This window comes from Rousettus aegyptiacus, unplaced genomic scaffold (assembly GCF_014176215.1).
Source record: "Rousettus aegyptiacus isolate mRouAeg1 unplaced genomic scaffold, mRouAeg1.p scaffold_m13_p_8, whole genome shotgun sequence".
NCBI lineage: Eukaryota > Metazoa > Chordata > Mammalia > Chiroptera > Pteropodidae > Rousettus > Rousettus aegyptiacus.
Window position 1 is genome coordinate 66,485,365 of NW_023416311.1, and position 27,760 is coordinate 66,513,124.

Sequence of the window (27,760 nt, forward strand, 5' to 3'; positions counted from 1 at the left end):
AAGAAAAGGATCATTTTAGGATGGAAACAGATGCATCATTCGCCTCATTCTAAATTGTGAAAGTGTTTCTAATGTTCATGTTAAATTGGACCTTAAATTTTTATGACAGTTTTGCTCTATGAGAAACTGATATATAGATGTCACACCAATAGAAGCATAATTATTGAATTAAAGAAATCAACATCTTTCCTTTTTTTTTGTTTATATACTACCTAGCAAATTAGCTAACACTATTATCCAAGAAAGAGAAAATCTGCACTCACTCCTAAGTGATTTCTGCTTAATGCGCTAGAAAGAAAAGAAACATCTTAAGTGATTTTTACCAAAAACAGGTGACCTAGGGAGAAAAATTACATCTAGACTAGAAAAGGCCACAAGCTCCCAATAGACTTCTGGTTGATCCTTTGATCTCTTTAAGAACATGTCTGTCCTTTAAAGGACGCATCCCAGAAGATACCAGGAGTATATCTGGGCGCAGAGGCAATTTTTTTGTGTGTAAAAGCAGAGCCAGCAAAAAGAGAAGGAGCATGGTGACCTCAGTTTTTTCTAAGGTCCATCAGAATAGCTGGAGACACATAAAATAGTATGTCCTACCTTGTTGCTGCTTTTAACTAAAGGAGCTTGGAATTGCCCTGATGAATTTCAAAGGCTTTCATACGATCCTATCATTTGTTGTCAGAATGTATAACCTCATATAAGACATCTAACATTCAGATCTCACCATTCTATGGGATTCTGACCTATTTGTGAGTTAATTTCACATCAGATCTACCCAGGGATAGAACTATTACTCTGCTTTCTCCTAATAACACCAAATTAAGGCTCTAATGGGTACCTAATAAATGCAAAATTAAGCCCATTTCTGTAGCAGAGAAAAATCTTTTGTAGGTATCTTTTCTATCAATTTATGATTTTATTTTGTTACCTATGATTTATAAGTTATTATATATGCACTTATATGGCAAGTCATACATATACAACATGTCTATGACTTAGTTGATCGTTATACCTTAAGTGGAATGACTTTCAGAAAACATGGCTAGAAAGCACACGTACTTGAAGTGAATGCTTTCCTGACAACTTCAGTATAAAATGCAACAGAAATGAATATTCGTTGAATATCTTCGTGTGACAGGCACTGTACTGTTTGACATTTCATTTTTGTGTATAGGGGCCCTTCCAGGGGGTGTTCCTTTGGAAGGGAGATGGGGGAATGAAGAGAAGAGGCTCAAATTATTGCACTTGCTGTGTTCCCACAGTCATCAGTTTGGTTATCCAGTATAACAGTCAAAAGGTGGAGGTCTTGCTTATGTTTCTAGTAAACTACTTCCCTCTAGTTTGCCTGCCTTGTCTCTCTAGAACGTCTCTGTTAGGGCACTTCTTAACTGTATGTTTTATATTCACTGATCTTGAACTTCCTTCAGGCTTCTTTAGTGTTTACAATGCTTGTTGTTATTCAGTCGTAAATTATATTTTATTTGCAGGTGTCATTTATGCAATGTTTTAGTCCCAAGTTTTTTAACTTGCAAGCTTGAGATAATACAAAGAAAGTATTTTCACATGCAGAATTCCGTCTATAAGATTTAAGTAGCAAACTATTCATAAAGGCCTTGGGAAAGCAAGTCATCTCTTAATTTCCCTAGTGAAATAAGTTATAAATCTATAAAACTCACCCTTTAACACTAAATAGTAGTTCAGCAGGATATGGGTTTTACAATTAGTATTGGGTGAGTTTGTGGTCAATTCTGGTTCCATAGAAGTTAAGGCCTTTCCAGAGGCCATTAGATCGATAAGAATCATACAGTATTTGCCCTTTTGTGTCTGGTTATTTCATTTAGCATAATGTTTTCAAGGTTTATCCATATTGTGGCATATACTGAATTTTCATTTCAATGCTGAATAATATTTTGTTGTATGGATATATCACATTGGATTTAGCCATTCGTCTTTTGATGGCCACTTGGGGTCATTTTTACCTTTTGGCTATTGTGCATAATTCTACAATGAATATTCATATATGAGTATTAGTTTGAGTCCTTGTTTTAATTTCCACCTAGGAGGAAAATCGCAAGGTCATATGGTAATTCCGTTTAACTTTATGAGGAACCCGAAGGATTTGGTTTGAGTTGGCTTAATTTAAAAGATTCATAGAGCAAGGTGCCGTCTCACTGGGAAGTCTACAGTCGTGGGGTTAGTGTTTTCTTAAAAGAACTGAAAGTGATCCATTGGCCTCTAATCCACGCTTTTTACTCTCCTAAAACATTTATTGAACACCTGTTACGTTCCAGGCCCTATTTTGGAACAGAGACAAGAGAGAAGCTCACAATTTAGGGCAGGACGGTTACTTTACAGTGCGAACGTGCTGTAGTAGAGAGAGGACATGCACGAGCGAGCCCAGAGGGGAAAAGCAGAGGAGTCTTTCTCAGAAGACATAGTAGCTGACTGTGAGTCTTTATGTAGGAGTAGGAGATAGGGCGAGAGTGCAGAGAGTGTAATGGAGTAGTCAAAGGGCAAATCAGGAAGGACTCTATAAGTCAAAAGAAAATTTGGGTTTATTCTGAAGGTAACCCAGAAATATTAAGGGATTTTTTTTTTTTTTTGTAAATGATGTATTAAATGTTTTATAAGTCTAGGTAGTTACACAAACCACAATATTTCCTGTTGAGAGGCTACATCTTGGCAGTGGCATTGGGAATAAAGACGATGGAATGGATTCAGAGAATAAAGAGAAAGTAGAATCAATAGGACTAGTTGGCTAATGTAAACGGCAAGGAAAGAAGAATAAAAAGAATGCAGGACGATCGTCACATCTCTTGAGTTGGACAACCAGGTGAACAGTCTCATTCATTTGAGAGAGTGAATTCAACAGGGGGAGGGGCTTAGTTTTCGTGGAAGTGAGGAAGCAAGAAAAAACATGAATAATGAGTTAGTTCTGTTTTGAGTTTAAAACACCTATAAAATGTCCAAGTGGAGATAAAAGTCTAAATGGAGCTTAGGGGAAAAATAAGAGCTGGAGATATTTTCAGCATAGGTAATGGTAATTGATGGCATGAGAAATGGAGAGAACATGGGATGAAAGTGTCCCTTTCGGCCAGGTGCAGGACAAGAGCTTGTGAAAGACAGAAACAATGGCCAGGAGGGATGAGTGGACAACCGAAGAGTAGAGACTCCTGGAAACCTAGGGTGAAGTTTCAGAAAGCTAGATTTTACATAATAATCAATAAATCAACTCATGTTGTGAGGCAATATTTAAATTGTGTTCTGTTGAGATCTTCATTAATGTTTGGTTTTAACTTAAAAAATTAAAACCAACAAACAAATACACTGTTCATAACTATTTAAAACATTGAAATCTAGCATGCATCAGTACCAGTTTAACTGTTTTTGTGCGGATGTCAGAATGAGGCCTTCTCTGGTAAACTGAAGAGCATCTTGGTATTTCAAGGTGAGCTATTAAAGAATGCTACCATTTCTTAGTGTGAATCAGGGCTTCCTCAATACTGTGCAACTGAAACAAAATACAGAGATGGGGTCTACATAAGATAACCACTGCCTTTGTAAACCCAGTCTCAAATGTTTATGAAAATGAGATCATTTCCTTAGTGACTTGTTGATGGAATTAAATGTTGCATACCATTCTTTCTGTTAACATATCGGACTTCTGTTTAGCTGTCATTTCTAAAAGGTTGCAGTCTTGGAGAGCTACAGACAAAAAGAAGTTGATGCTCCTAGTAGAACTGGGCTTATAATCTTTCTGTGACTTAACCTGCCTCTCCTCCAAGTCAAGTTCTAGAGGCATTAAGTGTATTTATTATATGTCTTTTTAAATGTGTTACTTTGATACTGAATTCACCACTAGGACCAGGTGATTTTGTGTGTGCATTGCTATAGAAAGTGTAGAGCTGACATTCTATTTTCTTAAGTGGTCCTTTCTCTTCTTTTCATATTGATTCATAAACATGCAACTGTATACAAATTATCTCTGGTAGAAATGATCTCAAACAACAACAAAATACTCCTTGTATTTGGTTTTAGACTGCTGTATAGTATTTGATTTTTTTTTCTAGTTTAAGTTAAAATTAGCTTGAATTCTTTGAGTGACTTGTTCTACTTGAGCAAATTAGAGCATGTTAGAAATTCCAGGAAGAAAGGAGCTACAAGTTTTCAAATTTGGCTCCAAATCCATAAAATTTACAAATCACTTGTGAATTGTCAAATAAACACTAACTTTTAAACCACCTTTGTTCATATTTTTATATTTCATAGTGACTATTCTTGGTCTCCTCTAACAGAGCCTTTAGAGTACAGTCTGTGTTAAAATCCTGTGTTAAATATAATCGTGTAAAACATAGAACTTCATAGTCCATAGCACATGGCCATCTCACAATAGTTCACAACAATGTCATGACCTACTTGTTCTTGCTATTCCCATTTCATAGACTTTATGGAGTCTGAGATTCAGCAAGGTTGATTGGCCAAGAGCCGGAACAAGGGTTAGACCACAGGTCCTCTGCCTGTTAATCCTGTGCCCGGCCCACTCCATCGTGCCCAGCTAGGAACTGCAGACCTTTTATAAGAAGGCAGGTGCAGGTACAAAAGTTTACCAACTTACATTATTAACAACCTATCAATGAGGAAAATCATTTTTCATTTCACGATACTGTTATATCCTTGAATATTTATCCCCCTATGTCTCTCCTTTTCCAGAAAAAAAAAACCCTTTATTTTAATTACACTTGAGGTTCATATGTGATTTCTTTTTGCACATGTTTTTAATAGTATATAGATAAAGGAAAAGTCACCCTTGACCTCTCAGTACCATTCCTAAAATTTCTACTATAATCTATTTGATGTATATACTTTCAACATTTTTATATGCTTTTATACAACATATATGTGTTATATCTAGTTGTTTTGGAGGAGTACATACATTTTACATGATATGTCTTGTTTTACAATTTACTTGCTTTTTTTTTTTTTTTTAATCTCTGGAAGATCTGTCCAAGTTGGTACATACAGAGCTACCTTACCCTTTTTTAACGCCTTCAGAGTATTCCATTTTATGGATATATCACACTATTTAAGCGTTTGCATATTTTTTCCTTTCTTTATTACTCTACCCTCTGTTTCCTGACCTGGAGGCTAATTTGTTAAGTATTCAGGATTGATTAGTATCCAGTTACTAAATGTCCCAGTAGTGCTTCTTATAATTCCAGTCAGAATGGACTCTAGATGAATAAATTTTACTGAAAAACTCAAAAAAATGTTTTAACTGATATTGATGAAAATATTCCTAAATTATATTGTAAGCAACAACATGCTTTGTACATAGTAGTTGCTCACTAAATTTGTTAGCTGAACATGCATACTGCCTTGGAAAAAGAGAGGATGGCCAACGTAAATTTTAGCCATGTTTAGTGACTTGGTCCACCAACTGTTGCACAGTGCCACCATCTGGGCATGACTAAGGGACCACCAAGGGTATGTAGGAAAAACAAAGTGTTGTGCTTTATAACCTTCAAAGTGGGGAGGAAAGGGATAGGCTTAAAGAAAGGAGATCTAGGGAGATGCTTGAACTGCGGTATATCCAAACAATGTCTCCCTCTTAACACCCGGAGCCTTTTGCCACCTTACCACTAGGATAATAGATAAGTTTACTTTGAAGATTCAAGTGTTGGGCAGAGAGCGTAGGGGAAAGGATGCATCACAAGAACAAAGAGCTGTACGCTCAAATTCAGTCAAGCTCCCTGGTGGACCCATGAGTGGCTTAGTTTGGGACACCAGAGTAGATGAGGTGAGCAGGTTCCAGACTGGGCCCTTGTTCCCTGTCCTTGGCAGTTCTGACTTCCTAAAGGCAATGGAAAGCCACTGAAACCTTGGAGGAAGGAAATAATGTGATTGGATTCACATATTAGAGAAAGCGAATCACTGGCCACAGTATCAAGAATGAATTCAAGACTATATGAGGTAATGGATGTGTTGACTAACTTTATTGTAGTACTTTTGTATAATATATATGTATTTCAGATCAACACGTTATATACCTTAACCTTACACAATGTCATATGTCAATTATATCTCAGTAAAACTGGTGAGAAATGGATTAAAGAAAGTTCTGCAAGACCAGATTCAGGATTCAGGATGATTTTTTTTTAATTGTAGCAATCTAGGTAAGAGATGAAAAAACAAAAATTGGAAATGATGCAAAAACAGCTGAACCATAAAAAAAAACAGTTGAACTAAATATAAAAGATGTTCAAAAGGTATGTGATGGGATGGCATTTTTAGATTTTTAATCTCTGCCGCTTTCCTGGCATTTATTGTTCCTTTCCTTTCTTTTTACCCCCAATTCAGACAACAGCCAAAGAGTTCTGTTCCCTGGTTCTCAGAATGGGTTGTTACTGCAATAATGTGAGAGTCATTTCTCTACTTTTGAATTTCTCCTCTCAAATCAGATTAAAAAAAAAAAAAAACTTTAACAAGAAAGAGGAATTGAAGGGAAATGACAATGAGAGGGTAGCAAGCATCACTAAGAAGGGGCCCTGAGCCCTCCCTGCTCCCTCTAACACACCGGCCTTAGGTCAAGGACAGACAGGTGAGCCCTCAGACAGGATTGACAATCGAATAGCAGAAGACACCCATGCCTCAGTTTTTCAGATCTGCCTACAAGAATTTCCCTGGGCTCGGATGATGCTGCCTCCCCTGAGAAGAAATGGTGACATGGCGTGTCTAAGCTAAGACAATCCCCGGCAAGTTTCTTAGGACCCCAGAGTGGCACAGGGAAGCATCCGTGAAGTTTGCCTGCCCCGCCCCCTCCAGCAGGTGCAGTAGTAGTTGATAAATGAGCCAATGAATCGAAACAGAGGGTCACCTGCATGGATCTGGGCCCAAAGACCAGATGAACATCTCAGTGCATGTTGGTGCAGAAAGGTGCCCGTGACCAGGGCCAGAGAGAACCCAGCTGTGTAAGCAAACACCAGAATTGATGGAGGAGGCAAACCCACAACTCCCCCAGACCCCAAGTACTTGGACACTATATGGAAACTAGTTGTAACCCAGGGAGGAGGTGGTAGAAGGAAAACCCTAATTAGATGAGTTTATTTTGAATTAACAAAAAAGATGTTTCCACTGCCAGGTAGAATATATTTTAGAACAAAATTGAGAAAAAGTAATATTCTTTGCACTGCCTCATTGTGGCCTGTGAAAATGCACCCACTACTAATTGACCTTGGTAACTGGAGGACTTCTAGGTTTCCAGATTTGGTTTAAAGAAAGGTAAGTTTTGTTTGTTGAGTTTGAGGTTCTTCTCCAGAAGTCCTGTGGGTCTAAAGGTTGGAAGAGAAGTATAGATTGGAGAAATAAATTTGAAGTTACCAGAAAACAAGCTGTTGGTGAAGCCATGAGCGGATGAAATCAATAGAGGGTGAAGAGGAAAGGACCAGAGCCCTAGAAAGCCCTGATGCTTACGGCAGTGTGCAGAGAAAGGTCCAAAATGACTTAGAGGAGAACTAGCAGGTGACAACAGATAATCAAACTGATCACTATCATTTGGTTTTATACTAAATCAGTAGGACTCAGAACAAAGCTAGTTCAGGGGCACAAACTAAAATTCTTTGTGGCATCTCCTATTGAACAGAAAACTACTTGCTTTACATCCAAACTTGAGGCCACATTCTGGTTGCCTGGGAATGCTGGGATTCTAACAGGGCCTAGTTTATATTAATACAGTGCAGGCTCACATGTCTCCGCAGTGTTCCTGCAAGGTAGATCATAGTTCATGTACACAGGGTGTTATCTTCTGCGTTTTTTTTTTTTTTAATGGCTACTAGGATTTTATTTCCCCACAGTATTACCCAATTGTTCCTGTCCCTATTTTTTGATCAATAGTTTGATCTTGTTATACTGCTCTGATGTTCCTTGTATAACTACTGCAAATAGTTTGGCAAGAAACAGAATAGCTAATTAAAAAAATAAAGGTTATATCACAATTTTGCAGTTTTTTAAAACTATATCATTAAGGTTGATCATTGGTCTATAACTGCTGTCTTCATTAGTTACAAAGTTCATTTCGATGAATAATTCAGAGGAGTTTTTTCCTAATAGCCAATCTAAATATCAACAACACTAGTGAAAATTAAACATTTTTTTGCTCGATTATATAGGGCAGTGGTCCCCAACCTTTTTGGCACCAGGGACCGGTGTTCCTGTGAGAATCTAATGCCTGGTAATCTGAGGTGGAGCTGAGGCGGTGATGCTAGCACTGGGGAGCGGCTGCAAATACAGATGAAGCTTCACTTGTCCGCCGCTCAGCTCCTGCTGTGCGGCCTTGCTGTGCAGCCCAGTTCTTAACAGGCCACAGACCTCTGGGGCAGGGGACCCCTGATTATAGGGCATTTAAGGAAACAAGGTAAGCCCAGTGCGGTTCCTCTTTAGTCTGTTAGCTCTGCTTATTGATCACAACCATATTGGTCAGAAGTGTGGTTACTAATTTTGTAAGTCATTAGTTTCAATTTTTTCATCTCCAAATCCCATGTCAGAGCTGATAACAAGTTTCTTGGTTTGATTGTTGAATTGTCATGAGCAAAAGCTCAACAAAAATAAATAACATACGTTCCCCTGTTCTGTGTTGGCTCATAACTTTGGGCATATTTTCATTTGTCACACCTTTTGGACTATCGGATCTTTTTTAGGTGCTAGGATCTACTTTTACCATCACCAGTCAAGAAGATGAAGGCTTCTCTCTCAAGGTAAAGACTAAATTATTGATAGACACTTTGTCAAGACCCAGTATTTCCCCAAGAGTCCTGCCAAAGATTGCACCCTAGGCAGGATACAGCCTCCTTCAGAGTGAAGAGCACTCCATGAGATCCTCCTTTACCTCAATTGGTGAACAAATTACTCATTAAGCTACATAAGCCAGGTTAGAACAAAGTTACCAATTACCATTGCTTAACTCTCCCAATTTAGATGGCCCCGAGCCATGTTTATCACAGGGTTTAATGTAGCTTAGGTACTAAGCTACTTTCTGCTAAATATCAGCTTGGGTCTCAACAGAGAAAAGGTCCAAACTCTTTTTGGCTAATGATTTATCAAACCAAAAGACCTCGAGCCTGTCATTCTAGTTTTAATTGATTTCATTCTGTTTAAATAATAGCTATAAGAGGGGAGAAAGCAAACTTATAGCACATGTCAGGCACTGTACAGGTTATGTCTTTAGGTCCTTAAGAAAGTCCCAGGAAGGTGATTAGTTGCGCTACTTCGCACGTAAGCATCGGAGACTCTAGGAAACCAGTGGTCACCTAATGCCATACAACTGGCAATGGATGAAATCCAGTTGAAACTCAGCTAGCTCCTATTTTTCTCTAAGGCATAATTTTCTTTGCCAACCTCAGCAATGACAGAGAAAAGAAAATGGAAAATAAAAAAAGGAACTGACTGGTCACTTAAAAGGCTGATGGAACAAGACAGGAGCCAGGGGGCTGTAGGACAGGGTCTTTGGAAAGATTACTGAATTGTTAACCGTAATTCATTCGGTCCTTTCTGTTGCCTAGATTATTGTCTGCCCCCAAGATTGTGCTATAACTTGGGGTGAAAAAACAGCTAAGAGTCCATGCAGTACTCACATTTCCCATCTAATGCCTTGATTCCTGAGATGCCTACTTCCTATGTAATGGGAGAACGACATGTAAGAAGTTGGCATGCAATGATTGAACTATGCTCTAAATACAATTTCCTGCTTGTGCCAGGTTAGGCTAATTCATGTGGACTCAGAGGAACCTCAGGGACAGGTTTTTAAGGAAGCTAAAAATGCTGGCAGTAATGCTGATAGCACTTAGTACTCTTACTACAGAGTACTTCCTTCTCCCCATCTCTCTGGAAAGAGTTCCCAGGTTGTCAGAGTCAGGATCAAATAAAGAGGAGGGGATCAGCAGTGATAAGGTGGTGGGTGACACACCACCATTCGTCCACCTAGAGAAACTTCATGGGCTTCCCCATACACTTTCTCCAGTGAAGAACCTTCCACTTCGGTGTCATTGAGATCCCCTGATTTCAAAATGAAGATTTTGAATACCCAGACAATTTTTGTTGTGGACTGGGAGCTGTATTCAGAGGCAGAGTACTTATAGGCTCCTTAAAAACATGCAGCATGGAGCAGCAGAAAAAACACAGAAATGCTTTTGAGATTCAACTTAATCTTCAGGCGAATAAAACCAGCTATAGTGATGATGGGGGCTTTGGTTTCCTCTGGGGAGCCTGGGCTTCCTTTGAGAAAACTGACAAATTCGTAAATGTGATCAAGGTAACACTTTTCAAGTGAACTGCTATTTCTTCCTCTATTTGGTTCAAATAGTTTTCAAATTTCATTTCAGTTCTTTTCATTTTATGTCAAGAAAAAGTCATACAGAGAAAGACTTGACTAATATGTTCTTTTCATATCACAAATTCTCAAAGTTGTGTTTTTTTTTTTTGAGAAATAAAAGTAATTTTATTTCTTGTTGGGTTATGGTTAAGTGCTTTCAAATGACACTTTTTTCCCCTTTATATATGCATTTTCTAAATCTACCGGATCACACTTAGAAGGTTATGCATCCAGCACCACCGCACCTAAGATTTGCTATTATTGCTAAAGATGATTTTACAAATATCCCTCTAATAATCATGCATAGTATTGACATTAGAGAACAAACGGGAATGTATTTTTTTTTTTAATTAGAATTTTGTTAGGCTTATGTTTTAGATTAAGGAAGAGATGCGGTCAATTAATGATTTTATTCCATTTTTACTGCAAACAAGAATGAAAACAGGAACAACTATTTCCACACTGGATCCTTCTTAAATGAATTCAAGCCAAGTTCAGTACTAGCAGTTGTACATTTGGCAAAGGTGTAAAGTGTCCCCATAAAGGTGCTGACTTGCTCCACCTCCAAAGGGCTCAGATCTGTTAAGTCCAAGGGGCTTCTGGGGCTTTTGTCTGAAGCTCATGCTAAAATTTTTTTTTTCTACCAGATTCTAGGTAGGGAAGATACGTCATCTAATGTAAGTGACTAGACACTTTCTAACTGTGACAGTCCACGAGTATGACAGTATGAAACATCCCAGAGCTGTGCAACTCTTCTTGATGTCTCCTGCCATGAAGAACTCTACACATTTGTGTTTGTTGTGCAGTGCTCTTCACACGTGTGACCTGTCAAAATCTTAAAAATGCCTTGCAACTGTTTGCGCCAGGTCCCCTTGTCTCCCCAGGCCCCAATTTCCTCCTCCGCAAATGAGGGAAATGGTTATAACCTGTTCCAAGCTCTTCTTCCATCTCTAAAATATTCAGTACATTAAAAGAGGGTGAAGAATCAATGCCTCTGAAGAAAGTCTAAAGTTTCTCTGATCTGAGGGCAAAGATGTGCCTGGGAATCATTTATTATTATCTCAACATTGTGTGAACTCTCTTTAAACGTACACCTACCATCTGATCCAGACATTCTATTCCGAGCTACTCAAAAGAAATAAAAACATGTCCTCACAAAGACCTATACATGAATCTATTCACAAAAGGCCCAAACTGGAAATGAGCCAATGCCCATTAACAGATGAATGAATAAACAATGTAATACATCCATACAATGGAAACTATTTAGCAATAAAAAGGAACAAACTACTGATACATGTAGCAACATGAATGAATTTCATTATGCTGAATGAAAGAAGCCAGACACAAGAGTGCATGCTGTATGATTCCATTTATGTAAAATACTAGAGAATGTAAACTGATCTATTATACTGACAAAAAGCAGGTCAGTGATTGCCTATGGACTGTGAAGAGATAAAAGGGAGCTTTTGGTGGTGATGAAAATGTTCTCTATCTTGATTATAATGGTAGTTTCACAGATGTGTGCAACTGTCAACACTCGTCAAATTGGACTTTATATGGGTGTACTTTATGTGTAAATTATTTCTCAAAGTTACTAGGGAAATTTTTTTGTAAGCACTTGACTATAAAATTTGAGGCTTGAAGGAAATACATAACGGGTAGCAAATAAGTTTTGTGAGGCTGTGAAATCAAAAAGAGTTGGTGAATCAGAGAATAATCGTAAACATGCTGGAAAGCCTTTAAGTTTTTAGGCAGCATATATGAATTTGTAGGAAAATAATTTATCTTCTGGTTTCCGGTAAATCCCAAACAAATGCCTTGGGATCTAAGTAGAGAGCCCAGCTGATTGAGCTTTACTAGCCCTTTTTCTCCAGCACTCTGTGGATTCCTGAAAACCAGCTGGCTTGGCAAACAAAGGCACACGCATGGTGGCAGGCAGCCTCCTGTCTTTGTAGCACGTTGGGCTCCTTAATGCTGATTTCTTCCTTCACTCTGCCTGAGGTGATATGTGTCTTACACAGGGATAGATTCCATTCTGCCTTTTGAATGTTCTATTCAGAAACTATGAAGCTGTAGGGCACATTCTTCCTTTACAGGCCACCTGGAGCAACCTGCTTTATTTGGCACCACTTATAGAACCACAGAATATGAGATTTGGAAGGAGGAAGCCTCAGAGTTTTGTTCTTCTGTCCAACTTCTCAAAGGAGGAAACTGAGGCCCGGAGAAGGTAAGTAACTGGCCTAAGCTCATACAGCCAGAGCAAAACTAAAAATCGCCACCCTTAAGGAGTCTCTTCACTTCATTACACTCGCTCATAACTCACTGGAAAAGTACAGCCTAAGATCTCTAGCTGCCTAAAGCCAGTCCTAAAACCAAACTCGCATATTGCTGCATTTTTTTTTTTTAAATCAAAGCTCTAAAATGGTTGGATTCTAGCTGAGAGGCAGCAAATTCTCCGTTCTGACCTACTGTGAGGAAACGTAAGGACAAACCTCAGCATGGGAATGAATGAGAGGCATTTATGATTATTGTAGAACTTGGCAGCAGTTACAAAAGCCTGTTCCATGGCAAACCATGGTGAAAATGACCATGTTAAATTTCCATCCTTATTCACATTTGCAAAAAGAGAATAAAATTATTTCTTGGGTAGGAACATTCTCTGTAACTAGGAAATGCTTCTTGGTCATTATTGTTCCTTTCACTCTTCATATATTTTCCTTCGATGGCTATTGCAATAGCAGATATTTTATATTGCGAGTACACACGCCAGCAGATGGAAGTTGAATCAGATTTTTCCAGTGAAGCAGCTGCCAGGGAGCAAACTAGGTCTTTCTGGGCGCTCCACTAACAGTCCGGCATGGCTCTTACAGTTTCACACTGGTCAGGCACAATAAGGTCTCAGCAGCAACCCCAAACTCCTCCTATCACAGTTCTCAGAACCTGGGCAGGAGCAGGTTCCCTGGGGGGGTGTGATGTTCTGTCCTACTGGTATCTGGACAGCAACCATGATGCCGGTGCTCATGCTGTTTTGGGGCAGACAAAGATGACAGTAATTTAGCAGTGGTCTTGGCCCTTTGGAGCGCCTGCTGTGCTAGTAATGTGTTTTGCTCTTTATGCAGATTCCCCAGAATATCAGTTGCAGAGTTGAGCCTAATGAGTTAGCTGGTAACTTTAGGAAGACGACTTCAGGTTGTTAGAATCAGCCTACACTGAAGGAGCAGCATCAACTTCCATGAGGGGACTCCCAGATCATGAGGCGGCGGCACTTCCTCGAGGTGTGGACAGTGGTGAGGCCCCATCCTTCCCAATGGTATTCTGTGCCAACTTTCCAGAGTGCCCACTAACCTCCATGTCACTCATCCCAGGGAACGTATCTGAGTCCTCATCTTACTGGAACGCTCCTCAGAGGACCATCTGAGAATCCTTCAACTGCACATGAAAGAAAACCCAACTCAATTTGTGGCAAAGAAAACAGTAAGTTTCTTGTACTGTTTAAGACTTTTCTTCCCTCCGTTTGACTCTTCTTCCTGGCATTAATCAGATATTGGATTAGCAAAATTAATCCTGTCTTTTCTCTTGTTCATTTTCTTAGTGGTTTATTGTTCTAAAAGTTCCTTTGCCTCTTTTAAATCTTATACTGGATGTGTAATGCCAGGTGTCAGTTTTCAAGTGTTTGTTCCATATTCGGAATATTCCTTTTTATTGCAATACATTCTTGTTTCATGGGTGCAGTATTTCACCTTATTTTTCTGACAAAAGTAATTTTAGTTTTTTTCCTCCTAGTCTCTGACTTGTCTGTTTTCTAAGAGTTACTTCTTTTGTTTTAGTCTCAGCCAATTGTGTGGAGCCTTTCATGAAGAAAATGTCTCTGTGATTCGAAAAGCGGGTTGGATGAAGCTGGTTGGCTGGTGTCTTTGTGGGTAGGCTGACTGGGTGGGAGGCCAGCTTGTCATTTGGTAAATCTCCATCCCTCCCCACACAAATATCAACACGTGATGATGGTCTTTTCTCTGGAGCCAGTTAGTTTCTCCAGTGGGATCTTCCAGACTGCTCTGGAGAATATAGATGCCAAGCTGAGGTTCTGAAGGATTGTAACTGCATCCTCTGGAGTTCAGCATTACCTCTGCTCTCCTCTTGTACCTGCTATTTGAGTCTGGATCTTCTCTGGTTCATTTTATCCAGAGAACGACCCTCTTTCTAGTCTCTTGAAGTGAGAAAGGAGGGTCTGGGAGGTGAGGGGGTTTATTGCTACTGTTCGAACTTTCCACCTCTCCTTTACACACTCACACTTATCCCCACCTTTTAAAGAACACAGTGTCTCCATGTGCCAGGCCCCTCAGGTCTTGGTGTGCTGCTCAGTATCTCATTGCAGACTCTGAGGTCAGCTCTCTCCGATCAGGTCATTTACCTCCCAAGCACCTTTCAAACACTTGTCCATAATTTTCTTTTTTTATTCCTTTACTGCCATTTTAGGGATTTAGGAAGGAATATCAATAAAAATATGTTTCAAGCCACCATATGTAACTAAAAGTTCATTGACATTTATATTTTTGGATTATTTTTTGATTCTTCAAGCTTGTATTTCCACAGTCAACAAATAAAAGTGGTACCCAATTCTTTCTACAAACAGCAAACATGAAGGTAAGGATTTTGTTAATTTAAAATATGCATTTCTGTTAAAGAAGGAAATGTACGATCATTGCCGCCTTTTCATATTGTTCAGGAGTAGCTCTTCTAGTCTCAGATATTGTTGCTTCTAAATACTCAAACCTTTGTGTTTTCTTTGTGAAGAATTGTGGTGTGTCTTTAGGAGAATAATAGCTAACACTTATTTATATATTTAATCCACATAACCATAGGAAGTAGACATCATTACTGTCTCCATATTACAGATGAACATAACTGAAGTACGTAGAAGCAATTTGTCCAAATTCACACAGCTAGTAGGTGTCTAAAGAGTCCTTGTTCTTTTTATTTGATGAAATTTTAAGAATTTCCCATCTAATTCCCCAGAGGAAACTTAAATATTAAAATGCCTAGAGGAGTTACACACACACACACGCACGGCCAATTAAAAGGAGCAGAGAATTGTGTAGAGCAGAAGTTTGAGATGAGCTGGGTTTTCCATCAGAACACTAAATTTGGCTCTGATTTCCTGTCACCTAGTGAAATGAAAGGTTAGATTATATAGTTCTCATTGTTTTGTGGAACAAGCATGCAAATTATTTTGTGGAGAAAAAAGTTTTTGGCAACTTGAATTCTAGAAGCAATTTGTAATGTTCTAATAAAATAACTATGTTTAAAAAATCTTATTGTGAAATGTATTATTCAGAAAAATACATGAACATAAATGTAAAGCTTATTGAATTATTTTAAGGCGAACCTGCACCTAACCACCACCCTGGTGAATAGGACAGCCCCAAAAGAGCTCTCTCCTTTTCCCTAAATGTGACCAAACCATTATAATCATCTCTCTGCTTTTTTAAAAGTTTTACTGCCTAAATAATATCCTAAGCACTATAGTTTTGCCTATTTCCCTCCCCCCCCCCAACATCAGATTATTGGTAAATCAGGAGGAAAGGTACTCCAGAGGAAGTATGGATACCAGTTTTGCCTGTTTTTTTAAAAATTTTATATGGCTAGAATCATTTTTTTTTTAGCTTCTTTTGCTCAACTTTGTGAGACACATCAAAATTGTGGTGTAGCAGTATTCATTTTTATTGTTTTATAGCACTCCACCATATGACTATCCCATGTTTTAGGAGTCCACAACTGTCCATTCGTTAGTAAATAGACATTTGGGTTATTTTGGTTGTTGGCTATTATGAAGAATGCTGCTTATAAACATTCTTACAGATGTCTCCTGATTCAAGTATACACCATTTCAGATAGGTCACAGGGTGAGCATACATCCAACTTTTGTAGCTAATGTTTAGCAGTTTTCCAAAATAGTTATACCATTTATTCTACCACTAGTAGTATATGTAAGTTCTTGTCTTCTAAATCCTTATCAATACTCAAAACTATCAACCTTTTAAGATTTAACCATTCTTGAGAATGCAGTGGTATCTCGTTTTGGTTTCATTATGTTCTCCTTGTTACCAGTGAGTAGACTTTTTCTTTTAATGCACAATGGCCATTTGAATTTCTTTTACAAATTGCCCACTGAAGATCTAAGTGCAATGGAAAGCAAGTGGAAGGTTTTATGCAGGGGAGAGAGACATGATCTTACCACTTTGCAGGTGGAGAATAAGTTGGAAGGGACAAGAGTGACAGTGAAAAGATCAGTTAAGAGGTTAGTGCAGTAGTTTAGAGATGAAGACAGGCTGGATCAGAGGGTAGTGAGGGACAGAGAAAGCAGTGGATGTATGCCAGATGGGAACTGGAATTAGGCTTGATGGGACTTGTTGGAGACTGAGTGTGGAGGGTAAGGGTGAGAAAGGCAGCAAAACTAACTTCCAGGTTTTGAATTGCAAAACTGGATGAATTGTGAAAGATGGGCCAGGAAAGGCTGGATCGAGGGAACCCTTTTGGACATGCTCTAGTTGAGATATGTGTGAGGAATCTAAATGATGAGATCATCAGGCAACTGCATACATACAGATCTAATGTTCTGAGAACACATCTAGACCAGAAAAAAATTTTAATTGGGAATTGTCTTGACACATGTTATTTAGAGCCAGGGAAAAGAGTGAGACTTGGAAGAGCAGAGCTCTTCTCAAGACAGTCTGAACTGAAAACTGAGCACTAGTTGAATCTTAAAGGGCTAAAAAAGTGAAGGTAAAGATGCTATGGGGGATAATGGAGTTTTAAAGCAAATCGCTCTGCCATTTAGTAGTTTGCCCTGGACAGTTTAACATCTAACCCCTTTTCTTTTGCCTCAAATGGTCAATGGCATTTATAGAATTATGAAGACTAAATCAGATTCTGTAATTCTTCCTTTCACAACTTATTCCCCTACTTTCAATGTTCGGATTAAAAATTTTGACACACAGGGAGGGTCAGACACATGTTGCCCATGTGCTTTCCAAATTAACACTGAATGGATGGACTTTAGATAGTGTTGAGATAAGAGAAGCATTTCTGACAGACACATGTGCTGGTGGAAAGGCATGAGATGAGCAATGTAAAATGGGGATACCAGGACTCAAGGCTTGGACAGGAGACCCAGGTCTCCCCACAGGAAGCCCTGTAGCATTGGTACATGTTTTCCCTAGTCAGCAGAGAAGGCAGGAAGTCCTGGAGTCTACTGAATAAACTGCAAGGCTTGGCCATTGGAATTAGCAACAGGGAGGAATTTGGATTGAAAAGATGCCCAGTGGCCCGAGTGTATGGAGTCAGTCACAGCAACAGCCAAGAGCAAATGAAGAAGGGAGGAGGGGTGGAAGAGGAGGAGGAGGCTGCTGTGATTACAGAGTAGACCCATATGAACTCAGTAGGGAAGGTCATCAGTCTATGAGCAGTTGAACAGTTGACAGCCCAGTTTAGAGAAAGATGAAAGTACACAACTGGTGAGCAAGAGCACTTGTGAATGAGCAAGATTATTAGTGGAGATCTGGAAAATACTTACAGTGAAGAACAAAGTTTCTGGTGCAACAAACTTGTGGGGTCTCTGTGGAAAGGGTATAACTGCGAAGAGGGACAGAGTACTTGAGAAATGCAGTTGAACATCATCATCAATCAGTAGCTGTCAGAATGTAATAAAATATAGGAATTTTTGAACCAAAGAATTTTGAACCTCTCCCAAAGAGCGTCTTATATGTAGCAAAGAATTCATGAGGTTTCCAACCAGCTTAAAGAACTCAGCAGGGTTAGGATGAATGACAGAGTCACAAAGGAGTAAGGAATTTCTAGTCAGGCCTAGATTTTCAGGAGAGGTTTTGACCTGTCTTAGTAAAGATGGTTAATCCAACAGTGAAATCACCAAGTAAGGCCATCCCAAGCCAACTGCACCATGATTTTCACCAGGGTGAACTAGGTACTATGTTGAGAATTATATTAATGTATCTAAGTTTATTTCAAGAGGCAGAAGGTGACATTCTAACAGTTGGGCCGAAGCTCCTCTATTAAGTCTGCTTTCATGAAAAAACCATCTAGTAATCAAAGGCCCTTGGTTAGCTGCAGATATGTTTGTGGCAGAAATACATGGAAGGAAGACCCTTCCTTAGAGAAACTTCTCACTAATATAAAATCCTGGCCCTAGAAAGAAGTCCCAAAGTTCTTCCTGTTCAGCCCATCATTTTATAAATGAGGTCTTGGAAAAAAGGGGGGGGCGGTTTGCAACATCTGGAACCTAAGTCCCTTAAAGCAGGGGTCCCCAACCCCCAGGCTGCACCAGTGCTGTCTGTGACCTGTTAAGAACCGGGCTGCATCTGTATTTGCAGCCACTCCGTAGCGTTAGCATCACCCCCTCAGCTCCACCTCAGATCACCAGGCATTAGATTCTCGCAGGAATACCAGTCCCTGGTGCCCAAATGGTTGGGGACTGCTGCCTTAAAGGATACCTGCCCTTAGACATGTGCCTCTTATCTGTTGGGAGCTTCAAGTAAGCACTGGGTAATGGTATCCGCTGTAACCAGTTAAGCTAGTCCCTATGTTTAAGTGTAAACAATCTTCTCCTATTAAAATCAGAAATTGACTGCTACAATGAAAAGCATTTAAAGACCTTCTAATTTTGGAAGTCAGTATTCCTCTACTATGGGGACAGTTACACAGGTGACATGAATAAGGCTGTTACCAGCACAAATAAAGCTGCTATTAAACTATTTCATTACAGATAGTGGTTGGGAAGAGCAAGAAAATACAGGGGTAGATAGTCTCTGAATCCTGTTCTATATAACAAGTGCACAACTTGCTATGTTCCTTCTATTTGAAATGGAGTTACAGTACCTACCACCAATGTTAAACAAACAAAATGAGACTAACTCAATAAATACATTTTATTAAAGAAAAAAATGGAATATTGTTAAGCACCAAAACTGTATGTTGTTACATTGCATGTACAGGAGAAAGGTGATTGCAATACTTGGTGTACAAGTACTTAACTCTGAAGTCATGAGTGTAAAAAACATGAAATACAAAGCAATACAACACTTATGATGCAGAAAAGTTGCACTAGAGAGCAAAAGGCAACAGTCGAAACAATTATTGGAAATTTCAGAGTATTGCTATGAATGCTTGCTTAGTTTTTTCTTTGTACTTTTAATACTTTAGAATGTTAATTGAGGATGTTTAAGTGTTGTAAATTTACAAGAGTTGGCATTTACAATACACTGTGCACATTGCCCAGGTAATGTAACAGTGTTAAAGCAATCTTTAAAAGCCAAGCACAGTGTGCTAGTGTTTTGCTTCTACCATTATAATATTGCACAAAGCTAGTAAACGGTGTATTGGTTTGCCATTAAAATGTTCATTGAATCAGAAAGGCTAAAAACATGTCAGTTTTATTAGCCCTGATGGGCTTTACTCATGCAAAGTGATCTGTTAGCCTTCAACTTTTCATTAACTATATATTATGGTCTCAGCCCTGGCAAGACACACAGTACAATGAGAAATTCAATGAGACAGTGCGGATGCTGTCCAAGTTGAAGAAGTCAGAAAGCACTGCATGGGTTGTATTGTCTACTCCTTTTGGTTCACAAATGAAGGGAAAATGCCATCTTGTGATTATGGAGACTTCTTAAAACCAATATAATTAGTATTGGGAAAAGCTAGAATAACTTGTTATACTCTTTGATAGTTAACCATAAAACATGCAAGTTAAAAGAAACCCAAAACTTCCCACGTCAAAACTGAACTCTATAACCAAACACTCATACCTTTTGTACACGTCTAAAAATCATTTAACCTGGTCCTGCCTTAACCCCTCAAACTGAGCTGCTCTTAGTTATACCTGACTTTAAAAAACGTTTCTTTAACCCTCAAAACAAATTGCTTTGAGATTCAGTGTGAAATAACATTGATAAAATATTTAATATGTCAATCTCAGAGGTATTTTCTATACATGCACCTTACAGTATTATATATAATAAATGTGTTTGGAGGAGAAACATTTATAAATTTGAAATTCAATCGAATTTGTCTAATACCAAGCTGTACATTTACTATGGGCAAAACAGAAAATTTCAGAATAAACACATCTTTGAAATAACAGGTAAACATTACACACACACACACACACACACACACACACACACACACAATTCAGACTCCCTCTCACCTTTAAAAAACCTCTGTTTACATATATGATAGTTTTAGGCAGAATATAAACTCATTTTGTAGGAAAAACTTTTAAATTAGACTATATTTATACGATAAAAAATACCATTGCTTCATTTTCAAAGCAATTAAGCAGATATTCTTCTTTAAGTGCTTTAACTAAAGAGCACTTTGCAGCAAAGTTCAGAAATACCTACTGAATTGTTCAGTAACACTAAATAAACTCAACATGCTCCAACAGTAAGGTGCTTCTACTTTCTTACCTCTATTCCATCTGAAATAAATCTTGCTGGTCAATCCTCTAAGCATAGTTTTTCTCCTATGCTAAGCAATAAATGGGGAATAAAGTCTGTTTAAAATGCACATTTAACTTTATATTATCATTTAAATTCAGTGCAAGAATTAGGTAAAACTTGTTAAGGTTTCTGCTGTTTTCACTATCAAATGGTTGCATGGTAACAATGAATCTGCCAGTTTTTAAATGTTTTACAGCTATTCAAAAAGATTTTTTACAGATAATATGGTAAAGTATATGAAATTTCAGCTCCCTGATAAGGTCTTTAAGGACCCATTAGTACTTTACAGGTTGGTATCTGATGTTACGTATGTAATAATTAAATTATCAAGGTAAAAAAGAAACCTTGTATTTAGTGAAAGAAAAAACTTTGCCTAGGCTAAAAGTATTGACTTAAATTTATATATACTCAGTGAATGTAATTAAGAAATGGAGTCTTAGGAAACGTATAAAATTAAATTGTATTAACTGTATACTGGTCCCATTCCAAACAGAGAGGATGCTGCTCATTAATTTTTGTTCCACTGATATGAGTTTTAATTCTTAGTGTCTGCTATAACCAAAGTATGCTTTACAATTTAACACATTTTATGACAGAAAGTTGTCATGCCATATGCTACCAACTATCGTTACATAGTTCAGCTTTGTAGAAACAAGGATATTTTCCCTCTCATTATAGAGTACATTAAAGTGCTGAAATTTTTCTATGGTTTCATTTTTAAAAAGCCCCATATTCCCACAGTGGAAATACTACACCTAGCTCTGTTTAAGAGACTGTTTGAACATTGATTTGAAAAATGCATTTTATAGAAATGTTTCAGTTCCGCAATGAAGAATTAAGGAATGATTGTTTTTATCTTGCTCACAAACTCAATAAGCCTATAAAATATCCATCAAGTAAGCAAGACAATTGTTCATCTCTTAAAAATTCTCTTTAGCCAGGCATTTCCTAATATTGCCACACTGGTTATATATACATAATTTTAGTTGCATTAGGAGAAATATTTAAAATTGACATTCAAGTGAACAGTAACATTAACCTCAAAACATCCCAAAGTCATCATCTACTGTTTCCCTATTTTAAATATACTGCAGTTGAGACTAGCATGATAAATTAACTTCTAAATTGATTCAGCATAAGCAAGCAGCTGTTTGTGGATTCTTAATACGAAAATGATACATTAACAGGAATATAACTGTCAAATATTTTAAACCATATAAATAGTACAGGCAAGTTTGGAACTGGAAATGTGATCATCTGTAAGTACCATCATAACTAAATACATACAAATTTAATATTAAGGCCAAAGATCCTCCTTTTATTAGGGGCAAGGAAAAAAATTAACCATGCTTACATAATTCCTGCTGGGTTCTAAAACTGCTTTAAATTAAGATGAGGATTCAACCTGGTCATCTCATTTTGATGGACAAGTGGACCGTTATTTAAAATTTCATTATTATAAGAACTCTAAAAAGTTGATGACCTACAGCTAACATGCGATTTTGTGCAAATAGGAACCAGAATCTCAAAGGGAAGAGATTGTGTTAGAGAAAGTTCATTTAATAGAAGAGAATGGGCACAGCTGACTACTTTAACCTACTCATCTTCAAGTATGAGATAACCTTCATGAAATTCTACAATGGGATGTGCTGAGAACTGTGGAAGCACCCCTATAAGGATCAGAGGAGTCTGCATACCATCATTATTTGCTAGAGACTTACTACAATGTGGCTCAGGAAGATGGGACCTTTCTATAAGTGAGCCTGTCTTTTAAAGGAATCCCAGCTGTAACACTAAATGGGTAGCAATCCCCTCTAAACTTATGAAAGTTCCAGTGCTTCTGCTGTTAAATATAGATCCTCCTGTATTTTTCAAAATGTCCATGAATGAAAAACAAAACGTGTTATAAACAAGCATCCAAAGGCATAAAACTGACACATAATTTTTTAAGGTTTGTAAATTTGCTAAAATTTTTTTCAAATATATTAACAATCAAACCAATCATCCTTTGGGTTAAAAAGTATGCTTCAATGCTTTACTGATGGGTATATGGGAAAAAAATCTATCCCCATTCTCCAATCGTGGGAGGAAGACTCAGTTGATACATCGGATCTTCTATTTCTAATTTTCCCAGACAAGATGTGAGAATAGTGTTAGACCAACCCAACATATTGTGAAAATGCTGTGCAAAAGCTCCTCGTCTTATCAATAAACATATTACCAACATTTAAGAAGAAAGATTGTTTTATATAACCTGTTGCCAGAAATTTTTCTCCATAATTATTTTCAAGGAAATAACATATTAAAGTGACAAAGGTGTGAACATTTTTTTCTCTAGGAATACCAATTCACATACATTGGAGGGCTTTTACTCTGGGACTGCTTTCTGGGTCTAGGCCAGAGAACTGCCTCATAAGGAATAAAAGTTCTTTTTGGTACTTCAGTCATTAACTCCCTTCATATAAAGACCAAGATCAGTCTTATGCAGAATTACACTTTACAGAGTGCTGTAAACTGGGTCCAACATATCTACCTTCATTCAAGCCCACAACAGTCCAACTGAGAATTCATAATGACTCCATTCATATAAATGCATCCTTCAGGACTCAATTACAGCAAAATCGGCCCCTAGAGCTATATATATATGTGTGAAAATTTAGTGACAATAACAAAGGCTCTCTCCCAAAATTCCACTCAAGATAGTGAAAGATAGTGAAGATAGTGAAATGCCAGCTAAGGAGGCTTTTCTGCCTGTCTACTTCCTTCTGCATATTTGTAGAGCACACATCTTTCCACTGTGGAGCATAAAAATAAAAACTTAAATGGTGCATGATAAAAAGACTTAAGATCTGCATCCCCATTATTGAATCCTGATTTTTGATTCTCAATAGGAAAGTCATGTTGAGTTATAATAATCAAGCAATAGTTCAAACAAAACAACTAAAAATAATTTGAAATATTATCAAATTACAAAGTATTGCTTCTCGTAAACAAAGCTGCACATAAAGGTCAAACTATTATAAATTCACAATTATGAAAAGCTATTTAAAAGCATCAAAAACTTACAAAGTGTGAGTGTGTGGTCTTCTAAAAATATGCCATGTTAATGTATCATGTTGTGGTAAACACATTAATAGATGTATCTCCACAGTTATGTAACTCTCCAGATGTTGTTGAACATCTTTATGAAAATTCCTCTGGAGATGAGTAATGTGGAAAATTTCAGTACATTTCCATCCGATTTTCTTTCAATTCCTGTCTTATAGCTATCATGATAAACTTCTTTTTCAGAGTGTTACGCTATTTAAGCTAATATGGAAGAAGCTCTGTAATTTTCAAGCAAATTACTAGTCAGTGCACTGAAAGATGAATTTCAAAACAGTCCCAGTACAGCTCACAGCAGATCTCTGTCAACCCAGTGTTCTTCCAACTCATAGCGACCCCTAGCTTTACTGGCCACTATAAGTACCTAAGTGGGTGAACAAAAGAGGAAGGTGGTAAAACCACCAAACTAAAACAAAACAAAACAGAGATCTCCTTGAATGCCTTTTCTTCACTGCAGTCAGGAACATTGCACATATAAAACTCATGTTGTAACTACCATCTACTGGAATGACTGGAAAAGTGGTTAACTTGCCAATTGTGCTTCCTTTCTTTCACACCACTGAGCCAATACACTTTGGATCTAATGGAATCCAATTGTGAAACCAAGTGCTTAAAATTTTGTTTCCAAAAGAATATGAACCGATCTTCAACTGTAGGTTTTTTTTCTTTTTGTAGAGTCACCTGTTTACAAACAAAATAATACAATGTATTAAAAAAAGATGACCTATTAAAGGTAGTATATATGTATGTTCCCTCATACCTTTTACAATATCCAGGATGAATACTGATATTTTTTTCTTAAAAATGGCCATTTATACAGATGGTATGCAGGAGATACCTTTTTGAAAAAGGTATATACTTATATTAAAGCAATACAAATGAAAACAAAATTTAAATACGGATTTTGATTACTTAAAAGGTTGTATGTTAGATTAACTTTTACTCTTCTAACATTTTATGACAAAACTATATACTAAAAAGGGAAATACGATTTAAGTGTTTTCTTCATAAATTGCCAGTATAATAACTATTAAGTGGCATCTTTAAAATTCACTAGGAAGCAGTTTTTGTTAGATTGACATTTAGAGGACAGGATTAATATTGGTCTTTAAGTGGATGCTTTACCCAGGACTTTTTAAAATTCAGAATAGTTGTGTTTGAGATTTAAGAGCTTACTTAGGCACAGGAGCATTTTTATAAAAGACCTACTTGGCAGATAAAAGCTGGCATGCACCTGAATAAAGTACTTATTTTATTATAGTTCTGCATTATCTAATATTATAGCTAATGTGGCACTTAAAATGTTGCTTGTGTGACTGGGACACTGAATTTTTAATTTGACTTACTCTAAAATCTGAAGTAGTATAAAATATTTGTCCATTAAATACAATTTTGTTGTTTTGCTAGGGCATTTCACTTTCCCCACTGAATACATAGCATTCCAAGTTGAGATGTGCAATGTTATAATTTACACTAGGCAAGTGTAAGACATATGATGGATTCTAAAGACTTGGTACAAAAAAATGTAAATTATATCATGAATTTTTCTATGCTGGAAAGATGATAGATACTATTTTGGGTATTCATGTAAAATACAGTATTAGTAAAATCAATTTCACCCATTCCTTTTTACTTTTTTAAATATGACTATTAGGACTTTATAAATTATCACTGTGGGTCATACTATATTTCTATTGGACAGTGTCATTATAATCTCTTCATAAGTTCAAGAAGGACCCCTCAGAAAATAAATTAGTAACTCAATATAAAGCCTATATAATTATATGTATTTCCTTATGTTTAGGAATACCCTCCAAGGACACTGTTACCTATAGCTACCTCTGGGAGAGGCAGGATAAGGCACAACAGGGGACCTTGACTTTTTATTTCATGATGTTTTGAGAAATTAGCTCTTCAAAAAGGTAGGTAATTAATGATTTAAATTCCATTAGAACAAAGTCAATTAATAGGAAATACAAATTATAGCTTTTTTAGCTATCTGTAGAGAAGTATCTAAAAGTTCAGAGCTTTAAAAATGATTTCCTAAGACCACACACAAGCAGTAATCTATAGCTCTTTTATTACTGCCTGCTAAATCTGCAGGGAGTACAACTAGTCTTTAGTTTGCTTTTGGTATAGGATAATATATTTAGTCTTTTAAAAGTGGCTTTGCAGATATCCGAGCTCATACATTTTCTGGAAGTACTTCGTTGCTTCTCTCAACATTATATTACATACACCAGCTAAAATAAAGTTTCAGAAAATTTTCAAAGTGATATTCATCATGGACATATTTTTAGCTTCTGATATAATGCGAAATTAACAGTCAAAAGATATAATGTCCCAACCCCAGGAATATACAAAATGCTGTTGCAGTGTATATGTGTTAGGCAAGATCGGGTGGGACGGAAGAAGACAAATAGGGATAGGCTGGCCTGGGTAACTGCTGGTAGGCCATGTACCCTGACTAGGCCACTGTAGGCAACTATAATAAAAGAACTAAATACTCTTTAAGAGAAGGCCCAGCTGTGGGATTAACCAGTCAGTGCTAAAATGGTAGTTTCAGGCATAGGCTTAGCAGCTCACTGAGGAGACAAGGAAATAAGTAGCAAACACTGTAATGTGGGAGATAATCTACAAATACCCAGTGTGGAAAAGACTCCTAGTCAGACCTGAGTCTCTAAGACACACTGAGTAGACACACTGATACATTTATATCCCTTTACAAAGCATAGTATACATATGTTTAAGCACAAATGGTCTGAAATTATTTTGGGATCCAAAAACAGTAAGTCATACAAAGTGACTGATAATTAGGGCCTCTATTAAAAGAAAAAAAAAAAAAAGGGAAAAAGGATACCAACAGCCCAAGACCTGCGGCAGAACAGTGGTACTATGGAATGTAGGCTGATCATATTAAAGTTAACCACAACCACTTAACAAAAAGAATGCAATTTTTTTCATCCATTTTGTTAAGCTATTGATCGCAGATGCTGCTGGGGAGGGGTATGGTTGTGAGTGTAGAAGAGGAACATTTTCCTGATGGACCCATGCTCCAAATGAACAGGTAAAATTGATTTTAGTAATATTTGATATCGAAATAGTATCTAAGAACATGTAATTAACATAAAAATTAATGACAGTTTATATAGTTTTTATATTAAGTCTTCAAAATTCAGATGTATTCCTGCATATACATCAGATCTACTTGGTCAGAATCCTTAGGAGTGAAGGCCAGGAATCTGCACGTCTAATAAAGCTTTCCAGGTAATTCTTAAGATCAGGCACATTTAAGAATCACTGTGCTAACAAATAAGTTTATTACTCCTTTACTTACTCCCTTCAGGACTATAAGTCTTCCCCCCTTAGGTGAATGTTGTGAAGATATATACTATTTAATTTATGGTGTGTGTTATCTTTACTTATTTTAACATAATTTGTACATTACTTTATAATTAGCTTATTAAGATATACTGGAGTACAACTCTCTATTACATAGGAGAATGCCAAATGTATAACCAATACCCACAGGGTAACTCAATAAGATATGTATACATATGATTTTTACATATTTATTATGTTAACTACAATTTTAACTAAATGATGCAGTACCTATGATGAGCTTTAAAATGGTAAATCTTAGATTTAAAGGCTTAGAAAGCTAAATAATCAGATAATACAACAATTTTTCTAGACTTACATTAGAAAATTTCTTTGTGAGCAACTAATAAGATATCAAAATTCAACATGCATAATAGTTTGTAATCAAAATACTTCA

At 37.2% G+C, this 27,760-nt stretch overlaps 1 protein-coding gene and 1 long non-coding RNA gene across 3 annotated transcripts in view; one reads left to right on the top strand and one right to left on the bottom strand.

The window, feature by feature from the left end:
• The first annotated feature begins 8,266 nt into the window (after positions 1 to 8,266).
• Positions 8,267 to 26,922, top strand: LOC118606522. Of its 2 annotated transcripts, none has more exons than XR_004952488.1 (2): positions 8,267 to 13,650; positions 13,729 to 26,922. It is a non-coding gene; the product is annotated as an uncharacterized LOC118606522 (long non-coding RNA). The 2 variants fall into 2 exon arrangements; XR_004952487.1 differs by having other exon boundaries at positions 8,267 to 13,638.
• JMY (junction mediating and regulatory protein, p53 cofactor) overlaps positions 19,289 to 27,760 on the bottom strand; it is an 81,831-nt gene continuing 73,359 nt past the window's right edge. The window contains exon 11 of the mRNA XM_016118825.2: positions 19,289 to 24,663. The gene's annotated coding sequence lies outside the window, so the exon portion shown is untranslated. The remainder of the gene's footprint in view (positions 24,664 to 27,760) is intronic.